The sequence below is a fragment of the Callithrix jacchus genome, chromosome 12 (genome assembly GCF_049354715.1).
Source record: "Callithrix jacchus isolate 240 chromosome 12, calJac240_pri, whole genome shotgun sequence".
In the NCBI taxonomy this organism is placed as follows: Eukaryota; Metazoa; Chordata; class Mammalia; order Primates; family Cebidae; genus Callithrix; species Callithrix jacchus.
In genome coordinates, this window is record NC_133513.1 from 67,190,049 (window position 1) to 67,202,856 (window position 12,808).

Genomic DNA, 12,808 nt, shown 5'->3' on the forward strand with positions numbered 1-12,808 from the left:
CATTCTGTCTTTTACTGGTGTACGGAGAACATCTTAAATATGCAGATATTTGGAAAGGATACGTTATGGGTTGAAATGCTTTCCCTAAAAAGATATGTTGAAAATCTGATACTTGTGGTATATAGTACTTGTGAATGTAACCTTAATAAGAAGTAGGGTTTTGCCGGGCACAGTGGCTCACGCCTGTAATCCCAGCACTTTGGGAGGCTGAGGTGGGTGGATCACGAGATTCAAGAGATCGAGACCATCCTGGCCAATACGGTGAAACCCCATCTCTACTAATACAAAAAGAAAATTAGCCGGGTGTGGTGGCGCGTGCCTGTTATCCCAGCTACTTGGGAGGCTGAGACAGGAGAATTGTTTGAACTCGAGGCGGAGGTTGGGGTGAGCTGAGAATGCGCCTTGCATTCCAGCCTGGGTAACAAGAGCGAAACTCCGTCTCAAAAAAAAAAAAAAAAAAAAAGAAGTAGGGGTTTTGAAGATAAAATCAAATTAAGATGAGGTCATCAGAGTTGCCCTTAATCCAGGTTTTGTTTTTTTTCTTTTTTTTTTTTTAGAGACCATGTTGGCCATGATGGTCTCAATCTCCTGACCTTGTGATCCACCCACCCTTGGCCTCCCAAAGTGCTGGGATTACAGGCGTGAGTCACAGCGCCCAGCCCAGGGTTTCTTATAGGACAGAATATAGATACAGAGCTACACAGTGTAGAAACCATGTGACAACAGTGGGTAGAGATCGGCATGATGCTCCTGCAAGCTACGGATTACAAAAGGTTGCCAGCAGACTACTGGAAGCTAGGAGAGGCAAGGAATGGCTCTGGTACAGGTTTCAGAGGAGACATGCTCCTATTGGCGTCACTTCGTCAGCTGGAAACTCTGTGGCCAGCGACACCAATGCTTGAATTTTGCTCATTCTTGCTGGGCCCTTTCTGCCCACTTAGCCTGGCAGGCTGAACTTGGCTCACACTGCTGGCCTGGATCTCACACCTACCAAGGGCAAGCCAGGAGCAGAGCAGTGAGCAGGGTGTGAATGAGCAAGCTCAAGGTCTGGCCACTGTGCACAGCCAGGCATACTGGCTGCTGTGGTGGGTCAGGCAGCTCCAGACACTAGTACAGGTGCCGGCCCCACTGTGAGGCTGTAGTTGGATCAGATGTACCACAAGTGGCTGTCACTGCGGGCACCCATGTCTGGATGGAGGGAATGTGGTGTCACCTGAAAGCTCAGAGATGCCAGGAATTGCAGAGCCCCAAAGGGGGCACCAGTGTCATAGCCCTGACTTGGGGGGTCCTGAAGTCTGGACTCTCAGTAGGGCTACAGCTCTTCTCTCTTGCTTGTTGCCTACAGTGCAGTGAGTGGAGGGGGAGGGTTAGCTTCTTGGGGTGGGGGTGGGGTGGCTGTTTCAGATCATTTGTATTACAGCTCTTTCAGTCCTGCCGTCCCACTCCAGCTGGCAGCTCCTGGGCTGACCTGGCCCTGCTGCTGCTTCTCATCCCATGGGGTGGCTACCTGGTGGAGGGCAGGAGGAATATAGTGTTACAGCAGCTCTGGCTTGGGGAATCCGGAGGTCTGGGTCTCCAGAAAGTTTGCCACTCTTCACTCCCACAGTCCAAGAGCATGTCACCACTCACACCTTGGTAAGCCAGCCAGGAATCTGTTACAGCTCCTTTTGCTCCTGCCATTTAGTGAGTCTGGAATTCTTGCCCTGCATCCAGGAAGAATGAGGTTATGTGGACAACTGGAGGGTGGTGAACAAGGTGGAGAGGAGTGATAAAACAGCTCTCAGCAGAGAGGAGACCCGAAGTGGGTAGCTCCTATCTGCAGACAAGTAGTCCCGATTAGTGTCTAAGTCTGGCTGAGTCCGGGGTTTTTATGGGCTCAGAAGGGAGCATGGTTGGGCCTGGAAAAGCACTATCTGACTGGCTAAAAGGCATTAAGGAAGTTATCACTCTGGGCTGGAGACTACCTGGAACTGGCAGCCTGGCCCCCAGGCTTCAGATTGTCCCTGGCTTGTAGGTGGAGTTTCACCGGGGACCTGCCCTTCCCTTCTAGGAACTTGTCTGGTCCCGCCACCATCCATGGTTCATACATGCCATCCAAGATGTCCAGGTTTTCCATGCTGAGAGATGCCCACAGGCCCATGCCAAGCCACCCTTATACTGTTGGCCTCCCTCCTATGCTCCTTGGCACCCAAAGTCTGGAGGGGGCTGAGGCAGCAGGGGCTGGCATGTCAGTGATGCTCTGTGCGTGTGCACACCCACCCTGGTTGCAGCAGCACCTGGGCTCAGCTATCAGGGCATGTTCACAACTTTGCTATGCCACATAATGGGTGCTGGGAGTGGAGAGAGGCCAGAGAGTAGGAGCATGCACATCTAAGCCTGTGGGCAGAGGGCTTCTTAGGCCCCCAAGAGCACAGGGATGCCTGGGTCTGGAGCCACAGCTGGACAGCTGGACAGCTGCAGCTGCACCTGGGAGCATGAGTTTCTGCCCCACCAACTTAGTAGGGAATGGGGCTACCACTGGAATCACCTGTTCCTGGCACCCCACTCCCTGCCTCTACGGAGCACACAGTCCCCCACTGTAGCTGGTATCCTCTCAGCGGCCATTACAGATGGGCCACCACCACTATCATTGACACCTTGATTTTGGACTTCTAGCCTCTAGAACTATGAGACGATCATTTTGTTGTTTAAGCCACCCACGAATGTCATTTGTATTAAGTACTTCATTACAGCAACGCTAGGACATAAATGAAAATATTTCACATTTTTATAACATTCCAATTTAATGTCGTCTTTTCAGCGTTTTACTTTTTCCCTTGTTTTCTCACCTTTTCCTTTTTCCTTATTTATTTTGTTTTCCCTACAGTCTCAATCTCCTCTCTAGCTGATATTATAGTTATTGTTCATGCCTGTAATCCTAGCATTTGAGATGCCCAGGCAGGAGGATCACTTGAGCTTAGGGGTTCCAGACCAGCCTGGAGAGCCAGTCTCTGTTTAAAAACAAAAAATTAGCTGAGTGCGGTGGTGGGAGGCCAAGGTCAGTGGATCACCTGAGGTTGGGAGTTTGAGACCAGCCTGACCCAAACATGGAGAAACCCCATCTCTACTAAAAATACAAAAGATGATAGCTGGGCGTGGTGTCAGGCCCCTGTAATCCCAGCAACTTGGGAGGCTGGGGCATGAGAATTGCTTGAACTCAAGAGGTGGAGGTTGCAGTGAGCTGAGATCGCACCAATGCACTCCAGCCTGGGCAACAAGAGTGAAACTCTGTTTCAAAAAAAAGAGCTGTGTGTGGTGGCACATGACTGTAATTTCAGCTGCTCAGGAGGCTGAGACAGGAAAATCGCTTGAACCCAGGAGGCAGAGGTTGCAGTGAGCTGAGATCAGGCTACCACACTTCAGCCTGAGCAACAGAGCCAGACTGTCTCAAAAAAGAGAAAAAAGAATGCTCTGATTTTCTGAAATGGACTTGCCGACATCATTCTACTGGGCTCTTAAATATGAAAATATGAATAAACAGGCATACATGATTTTCATGTATGCCTGTTTAGTTTTTTTCCTAACTTTATACGGTTTTCACTTTTATGATAGTATATTGTGCCATATTTATAGCTGACATATTTATCGCTGAAATACTTTCCAAACTAAACTATGTTTCCCACTAAATTCAGGTAGTACTTAAGCCAATCAGAGTTAAATGTTTATATCAGAGGCAGATAATTTTACAGATGAGAAAGTTGAAGGCCAAAGAAGTTTCCAGGATTAAATTGTTGATTAAAATAAGACCTTAATTGAATGAGTAACGAATGAATAATTCAGTGACTGATGCTTGCTATATGTTTACACACAATGTGGTTTTTCTTTTTTTTTTTAATGAGCCCTGCCTAAGCAGGACATCAAAAAATTCAGTTATAAACTCATAATTGTTCCTCTCCATGGAAATCTTTAGTAAAAGGTAAAAGATTTATTCATTATGAAGAGAAACCAGAGCATACAATGTGGTTTTTATATGTAATTATTTTTATTCATCTTATATACTAACTCTATAAAATACATATATTTACATCTAAATTATGTTTGCTGTCTTCTATCTGAATTTTCAGTTGTTACAGTTGGTTGATATGTTTTATTTTAAAAATTGACAATTTGATACCACTTTAATTCATACTACAATTTTTAAACTTATTTTCATTTAAATGATTAATATGTACTTGCCGATTCTATTTTTATTTATTTTTTAGAAAAGAGTCTCACTCTGTCACCTGTGTAGCCATCTCAGCTCATTGCAACCTCCACCTCCTGGGTTCAAGCAATTCTTGTACCTCAGCCTCCCGAGTAGGGAGTAGTATACCTACAAAGACTACAGCCATGTACCACCATGCCCGGCTAATGTTTTTTTTTTTTTTTTGACTCGGAGTTTTGCTCTTGTTGCCCAGGCTGGAGTGCAGTGGGGTGATCCTGGCTCACTGCAACTTCCGCCTCCTGGGAAAGTGATTATTCTGCCTCAGCCTCCCGAATAGCTGGGATTATAGGCATGCGCCACCACTCCCTGCTAATTTTGTATTTTTAGTAAAGATAGGGTTTCTCCATGTTGGTCATGCTGGTCTCGAATTGCCGACCTCAGGTCATTTGCCTGCCTCAGCCTCCCAAAGTGCTGGGATTACAGGTGTGAGCCACTGTTCCTGGCCTTTCCCACCTCTCTTTATGATCTCACATTGCTTACTTCTGGGATCAGCAGGGTTTTATCAGATCACAGGGATTCCTGGTAAATTCCTCACCAAGTAGCAAGATAGTCCTTTTCATTGTGGGCCTCCAACCTTGTGCATTTTGTGACAATTCTAAGTCTCAATGAAAAGAATAAAGAGAAAAGTGGATGATCTAATATTGACAATGAGGTGTTAAAGAAAAAAGGAAAAGAAAAAGTAGAGAGAAAAATGCATAGCCTTTCTTACTTTCACTTAGTTTTCCAACAACAAAACTCTTTCTCTTTTTTTCTATACTTTTTCTGGTTTATGAGCCCTGGTAATGTTTTTAAATAAACACTTCACTGTCAACACTAGTAACTGCATATGCTTTTCAGGATCCTGGGGATGATGATGAGAAACGATGACAAAGGAAATGACTGGTTCCTAGTTTTGAGAAACTCTCAATCTAAGTAGTGAAATAAACACATATGGTTCACGAAGGGAATAATTATGTAGTAACAGGTACTTCGAAGAAATGTATAATCTGATTTATGAAAATCTTAAAATGGGAACTTGCGAGTAAAATAGAGATGTTGGCTTTAAATTTAAAAAATTGCCCTCTTCCACCTGCTTTTCTTTTTAAAAAACTTCATACTGTCAAACAGGAGAGACTGTTTTATCTTTTACCGCTAGATAACTAGTCTTACTAGCATGTAGAAAATATAGCTGATCCTCATTATGGTGCAGATTCTGTAATTGCAAATCTGCCTGCTCACTAAAAATTATTTGTAACCCAAAATGGCACTTTCTTGGCCATTCATAGACTTATGCAGAGGAGAAAAATTTGAGTCACCCATACACACATTTCCAACTGAAATGGAACAGGTGATGTTCTGCCTTCTTGTTTCAGATCTCATACTGCAAACAAGTGTCCTTTTAATGATCTATTTAATGTCGTGTTTTTTGTATTTTTGTTTTTCTCGTTTAGGTTAGTGATTTTGCTGTTTAAAATGCTCCCTAAACGTAGTGCCGAGTACTGCCTAATGTTTTTTAACTGCAAGAAGGCTGTGATGATAAGCCTTTTGTTGAAAATACCTGTGTTAGATAAGTTTTATTTAGGCATCAGTTAATAGTGCTGTTGTCCATGATCTCAGTATTACTGAATCAACGATATGTCTGGGCATGGTGGCTTATGCGTTTAATCCCAGTACGTTGGGAGGCTAAGGTGGGTGGATTAACTCCGGTCAGGGATTCCAGACCAGCCTGGCCAACATGGTGAAACCCTCTCTCTACTAAAAATACAAAAAATTAACCAGGCATGGTGGCGAGCGCCTGTAATCCCAGCTAATTGGGAGGCTGAGGAAGGAGAATTGCTTGAACCTGACAGGTGGAGGTTGCAGTGATCCAAGATCTCACCATTGCACACCAGTCTGGGCAACAAGAGTAAAACTCCGTCTCAAAAAAAAAAGATAATATATTTGGTGTGTTTAAACAGAAATCACACATAAAACATGTTTATGGATAAATACGGTTAACAAAAAAAGTGACCAGAGGCTCATCGGCGCCTACCTTACATTTCCCTTAAGAGCGGTAACTCAGTATTTACTAATTCAAAGTTTGAATTGACATTATACAACATAACTAGGATGAATAACAAGAATTAATTGTACCTACCAAATTTTTCTTGACTAAAATGTTAAAAAAAAATTGTCTCTGATAATTTGGAAGTAAATTTTACCTTTTTCTTTTTGAAAGGAAACTTGCTTATAAAACAATTCAAAATCTAGTTAATACTTCTTGAGAGAGACCTCTTACTTGATCAACAGGTTCTCTGGTGAGCCTATGTAGAATCATAGCAACTAGAATCATAGCAACAAAGCAGCCAATGAAGGCAGAACTCATAGGCTTAAAACAGTAATTGTAATTTTTTAACATTTGCAGCTAATATTTTTGGTTGCTGTCAGAATTCTAAATGCAGGCCAGGTGTGGCGGCTCCTACCTGTGACTTTGGGAGGCTGAGGCAGGAGTATCACCTCAAGCCAGTAGTTCAGGACCAACCTGGGTAAGACCCTGTCTCTACAAAAAATAAAAAATTATCTGGGCACAATGGCACATGTCTGTATTCCAGTATATTCAGGGAGGCTAAGGTGGGCGGATCACTTGAGCTCAGGAAAAGGCTGCAGTGAGGCAGTGAGCCATGATTGAGCCACTGTACTGTAGCCCAAATGACACAGAGAATATACTAAAAACAAAACAAAACAAAACAAAACAAAACACGAAACCTAAATGCTAAGTTTTTTTAAAACTACTTCAGAAAGAATCTTTAATGGTAAATTCATGTTTTTAAATTTGATGACCTAAGATGGTTGTGGCACTTCTTACATAATTTCCTCATAAAATACTGTGGACTGGCTGCAACAATTTAGTTCTACATTTTCAATACTGCCTTTTAAAATTAGTTTCCTAGGAGCTGATGGAAGGTGTTTTCTCTAATGACCCTCAATTTTAGAACTTCTTTAGAAATATTTAATGATAGGCTTTGATTTTAGATACTATGGAAAATACAAAAACAAAGTTGAAGAAATCTATGTCTTCCTAGAGCTCAAAGTTATTTGGGGACAGATAAATGCATAAATAATAAGTTAAAACTATTTTTACTGAGTTGTAGTACAAGTCCAAACAAACAGCAGTGGGTATATAAAACAGAAAAGGATTAATTTTCAGTGGTGAGATACAGAAATTCATATACAAAGCTGTGTTTCAACTAGGCCTTGGAAAGATTGAGCCGAGCATAGTGGCTCGTGCCAGTAATCCCAGCACTTTGGGAGGCCAAGGCAGGTGGATCGAAGTCAGGAGATTGAGACCATTCTGGCCAGTATGGTGAAATCCCTACTAAAAATATATAAATTAGCTGGGCATTGTGACACGTGCCTGTAGTCCCAGCTACTTGGGAGGCTGAGGCAGGAGAAGTGCTTGAACCCAGGAGGCAGACGTTTCATTGAACCAAGATCGTGCCACTGCACTCCAGCCTGGCAACAGAGCGAGACTCCATCTCAAAAAAAAAATAAAATTGAATTGTAACAGAAAAAGGAAAACATCTTAAGCTAAATCAGAGGAGAATAAATATGAAAGAACAGAAGACATTCAAGGATGTGAGATATGCATAATTACAAAAGTGACCATAGTGAAATATGAATCTGGAAAAAGGAAGGGGTTGAGTTGCTGAAGAGTTCATCTGCAAGGTGAAGATGATTAGGATATCTTTCAAAATGTAATAATAAAGTGCTTTGAATTAGGGAATGATTTAGTTAAATTTGTCTTTTAGGATCAGTTGGAAGAGTCAGATTAAATGCCAGAAGGCCAATTAAGAAATCAAAATAACTGAATTAGTACATGAGAAAGGTCAGAAAAAGGACCTAGATGTGACAGATACTATTTAACGCCATGAGATGATCAGTTAGACTTCAAAGTGATTGGCTTAATCTTGAGCCACAGCCACTTTTAAGGATTGTGAAGAAGTGGAGCCAGTTGGGAAGATTAAAAAATTATTAGAGAAATAGAAGGGAAAGCACCAGAATATGGTATTTTCAAAGTCAAAGGACGAGTAAGTGTTTTATAACGTTGGCTATCATTAATGTGAATGCCTCTGTCTTAAGGAGGGTGGAGGACTAAATTTTAGCAATAGGTGGGCCATTACTTTGAGAGAGGAGTTTCAAAGGAATGCAGAATTAGAAAGCTAGATCATGGGGTGATTATAAAAGTAGGATGACGTGAAGATATTATCTTGAGGCCCTATTTTATGACAGTGAGTGTGTTGATTGTGTATTTTTGATGAAGGAAAAACAAATATTACGTATTTCTATCTTACTTGATGTACCTGAGAGAGTGGTAGCAATGAATGTAAGTGGTAAGTAGAAGAAATAGGAGAGGCCTCATTGTCAGAACATGGCCAGGAAGGTAGTGATACATTCTTTATCCACCCCACTGATAGCAGAGGGGTTTGTTTGGTTCTGCACACTACTTATCTCTAGGTATTTGTTGGTTCATTTGATGGCTAGAAGGATGAATATAAAATGGAGTGGTCATGCTTTATTTCAGTTAAGGTTTTGGTGGCATTGAGACCACCAAGCCAAGAAAAGGTTGAGGAAGTCATTTATTCTTTGAGACTGATTCTAGAATAACGATAATAGAAGTGATTATCTCTGGTAATGGAAATTGGAATGTTTGATCATCCTGGGGAAAATACCTGGCTAGGTTGGTTGTAGGCAATTTTTTTTTTTTGGAGACAAAGTCTCACTCTGTCACCCAGGCTAGAGTGCAGTGGCGTGATCTTGTCTCACTGCAACCACAGCCTCCTGAGTTCAAGTGATTCTCCTGCCTCAGCCTCCCAAGTAGCTGGGATTACAAGCAAGCACCACCACACCTGGCTAATCTTTGTATTTTTTGTAGAGATGGGTTTCATCATGTTGGCCAGGCTGGTCCAGAACTCCTGACCTCAGATGATTCACCCATAACCCATATTAAAATACTGGGATTCTAGCTGGGTACCGTGGCTCATGCCTGTAATCCCAGCACTTTGGGAGGCTGAGGCGGTTGGATCACCTGAGGTCAGGAGTTGAAGACCAGCCTGACCAACATGGTGAAACCCCGTCTCTACTTAAAAAAAATTTAGCTGGATGCAGTGGTGCATCCCTGTAATCCCAGCTACGCGGGAGGCTAAAGCAGCAGAATCGCTTGAAACCAGGAGGCAGAGGTTGCAGTGAGCCAAGATCATGCCATTACACTCCAGCCTGGGCAACAAGAGCAAACCCCATTTCAAAAAAAAAGAATACTGGGATTATAGAATTATTAAATCAATTTAAAATATATAGCAAGAACTAAGGATATTGAAAGAATGAGAAAGCAAGCTTGAAGAAAATCTTTGCAAAAGACATGTCAGATTTAAAAAACGACTATTAAAATAAGCAGTTTTTTTTTTTTTTTAAAGGCAGAGTCTCACTTTATCACCCGGGCTGGAGTACACTAGTGTGAGATCTTGGCTCACTGCAACCTCTGCCTCCTGGGTTCAAGTGATTCTTGCCTCAGCCTCTCACATAGCTGGGATTATAGGCAGTGTGCCCTACATCTGGCTGATTTTTGTATTTTAAGTAGAGATGTGATTTTGCCATGTTGGCCAGGCTGGTCTGAAACTCCTGGCCTCAAGTGATCCACCCCTGTTGGCTTCCCAAAGTGCTGGGATTTCTGGTATGAGCCACTGTACTTAGCCTTGAAATAAACAGATTCTTTTTTTTTTTTTTTCATGTTTTATTTTATAATAGTTCATTTTATTAAATAATTTATAAAGTCAGACCAGTGCATTGGCTTGTTAGGGGAAATCATTCTTTCCTATTGTCTTATAGCCTGGCAGATTATGTCAGGTGCCAGAACATTCCGTTTGATTCAGTTTATTCGTGACTGTGGAATGAAAGTAGATAGATCCTTGCATGTCAGGAAAGCTGCAACAGATCTGGTTTAAGTGGAGCACAAGGGTCAGTTGTTCCACATACCACCAACTTCCCCACTTGACCCTCCTACCAGTTCCTGTCTGCCTTTTCCATCAATCAACTCTGAGATGCCCTAAACCCAAACAATTCCCATTCAACTGTGCACAAAGGTATAGATATGGAAGACATCTTACTCCAACTCTCACCTTTGGAATTAAATAAGCCTGGAACAAGGTAGGCGAACTATGGCTGAAACCAAGTGAAGATTTTTAAGAAGCTTTGACAGAAACATTAAGAATAACACCTGAATGCAAATGCAGAAGAAAGTGCTACTGGGGGAAAATAGTCTTAGCCAATGTTCTAAAAATGCCCGTTAAGGAGGGGTTAGGGAATTACCCTTTAGGCAGAAGCTCTAAGAACTCTGGATACAACAGAACTTCAATGGATACCGTCTGGGGCCGCTGAGCCAGATGTCGCGAGGGCAGCCTGGCAAGCAGTCTGTCTTGCACATTGCAACTGACTGGCTTAACCTGGGGCAAAGGTCCTTCAGCTCCATCACAGAGTACTCTCCAATGTGTTATAGTTGTCCTTAAAGCTCTTCAATTCAAGGAAGTGCTTGGCACATTTACTCTTCTGACTGGAGGGGAGGTATGTCACTTGGATGGTTGTTGGGGAGACTTCGGGGGACTGAGTTAGGTCTTTGGCTGCTGACTGGTGGTGTCGCTGAGAGCTCCCAATCCGTGCTTTGACCACAGTGGCCAGTTCACTCAGGGCCTCTTGATAGCGTAGGTACTCATTCAGGCCAAAGACCCTTGTCCCATAGCGGGCTGTTTCATAGCCATCCAACAGGGTATCAATGAGGGCTTTGCGTACACCCTTGAAAGGGGTACTAGTGTTTCGTAGATCTAGCAGGTAGGAGCGGAAATTCTTGCCCATTAAGGAACGGGGATGCCGGCCTTCAGAATGAAATGGGATCTCAGAGGCACGCATGGCATCCAGAGCTTTCATCCTATACAGATAGTTGTAGCAACTTTGATTTCCCTGGGTTTCCAGCTGTAGTAGTCTAGCATCATCATCTGCAAGGAGCTGGGGTTCATACTGGATATCCTGAACCCTGGATAGTTGAATATCAATCTCCTCTTTCAAGTCCTTGGGGGCATTGTGTCCCACAGGGACATAAGGTCCCCTTCGAGATTTCATTGCAAAGCGCATGATTTGCCTCTTCACAAAAATAAATAGCAGTACAAACACCTCGCGCAGATCGGGTTTACCCCACTGTCCTGGCTGGTCAGCCCAGGCTCCGCCGAAGCGACGGCACCTGGGTCCCCTGGAGCTCCCCGGCCATTTCCTTACGAGGGAACGCCAAGCCAGACTCGGCCTGAAAATCGAAATAAACAGATTCTTAAAACTCAACATTAAAAACGTGAACAACCTGACATAAAAATGGGCACTAGACCTGAACAGACAACACTTTACCAGGGAAGGTATACAGATCACAAATAAACACATGAAAAGAAACTGTGCATCATATGTCATTAACAAATTGCAAATTAAAACAATGAGATGCCACTAGATATCTACTAGAATGGCCAAAATGGAAAACACCAACAACATTAAATGTTGACTAAGATGTATAAATGTTGACAAAGATGTGGAGCAACAGGAACTCTCATTCTTTGCTGGTGAGAATGCAAAATTATACAACCACTTTGGAGGAGAGTGGACAGTTTCATCACAAACTAAACATGTTCCTACCAGAAGATACAGCCGTTATTCTTTGATATTTACCCAAATGAGTTGAAAACACGTCCACCCCAAAACCTGAACATGGATTTTATATGGCAGCTTTATTCATAATTGCTAAGACTTGGAAGCATCCAAGATGTCCTTCAGCATGTGAATAAAGAAGCTGTGGTACATTCAGACGTTGAAATATTACTCATTCCTAAAAATGAATGTACTATCAAGCTATGAAAAGACAAAGGAGAAAACTTATGCATTGTACTAGATCAGAGAAGCCAATCTGAAAAGGCTACATAGTATATAATTCCAACTGCAGTTGACTCTTAAACAATACAGATTTGAACTACATAGATCCACTCAGAGGGGTGTTTTTTAAGTACATACAGTTGGCCCTCTGTGTCTGTGGGTTCCACATCTGCAACAAAACATGGATAGAAAATTCAGTATTAGCCTGGGCAGCAAAGTGAGAACCTGTCTCTACAAAAAATTTAATAATCAGTCTGGGTGTGGTGGCTTACACCTATAATCCCAGCACTTTGGGAGGCCAAAATGGGTGGATCACTTGAGGTCAGGAGTTTGAGACCACCCTGGCCAACGTGGTGAAACCCCATCTCTACCAAAAATACAAAAATTAGCCAGGTGTAGTGGTGCATGCCTGTGGTCTCAGCTACTTAGGAGACTGAGGCAGGAGAATCACTTGAACATGGGAGGCGGAGGTTGCAGTGAGCTGAGATCGCACCACTGCACTCCAGCCTGGGTGACAGAGAGAGACTGTCTCCAAAAATAAATAAACAAGTAAAGAAAAGTAAAGTAAAAAGTAAAAGTAAAGTAAAGTAAGTCAGGCATGGTGGTACATGGCTGTGGTCCCAGCTGCTTAGGAAGCTGAGGTGGGAGGAT

The 12,808-nt window shown here is 42.7% G+C and overlaps 1 protein-coding gene, 1 non-coding gene and 1 pseudogene across 18 annotated transcripts in view; 1 reads left to right on the forward strand and 2 right to left on the reverse strand.

Moving 5' to 3' along the window:
- The window catches only part of JMJD1C (jumonji domain containing 1C), a 380,550-nt gene that overhangs the window by 244,627 nt on the left and 123,115 nt on the right, over nt 1-12,808 (forward strand). For 2 of the 16 annotated variants that reach the window (XM_078345837.1, XM_078345832.1), the window contains one exon: nt 6,627-6,747. The exons of the other annotated variants lie outside the window; for them this stretch is intronic. The gene's annotated coding sequence lies outside the window, so the exon portion shown is untranslated. The remainder of the gene's footprint in view (nt 1-6,626; nt 6,748-12,808) is intronic. 16 annotated transcript variants of the gene reach the window in all.
- LOC118146459 (U5 spliceosomal RNA) lies at nt 3,877-3,993 on the reverse strand. The gene has a single exon (XR_004732322.1). It is a non-coding gene; the product is annotated as a U5 spliceosomal RNA (small nuclear RNA).
- On the reverse strand, nt 9,969-11,543 carry LOC100895649 (protein C1orf43 pseudogene; annotated as a pseudogene). Its single transcript, XR_013524958.1, has one exon. The product of XR_013524958.1 is annotated as a protein C1orf43 pseudogene (transcript).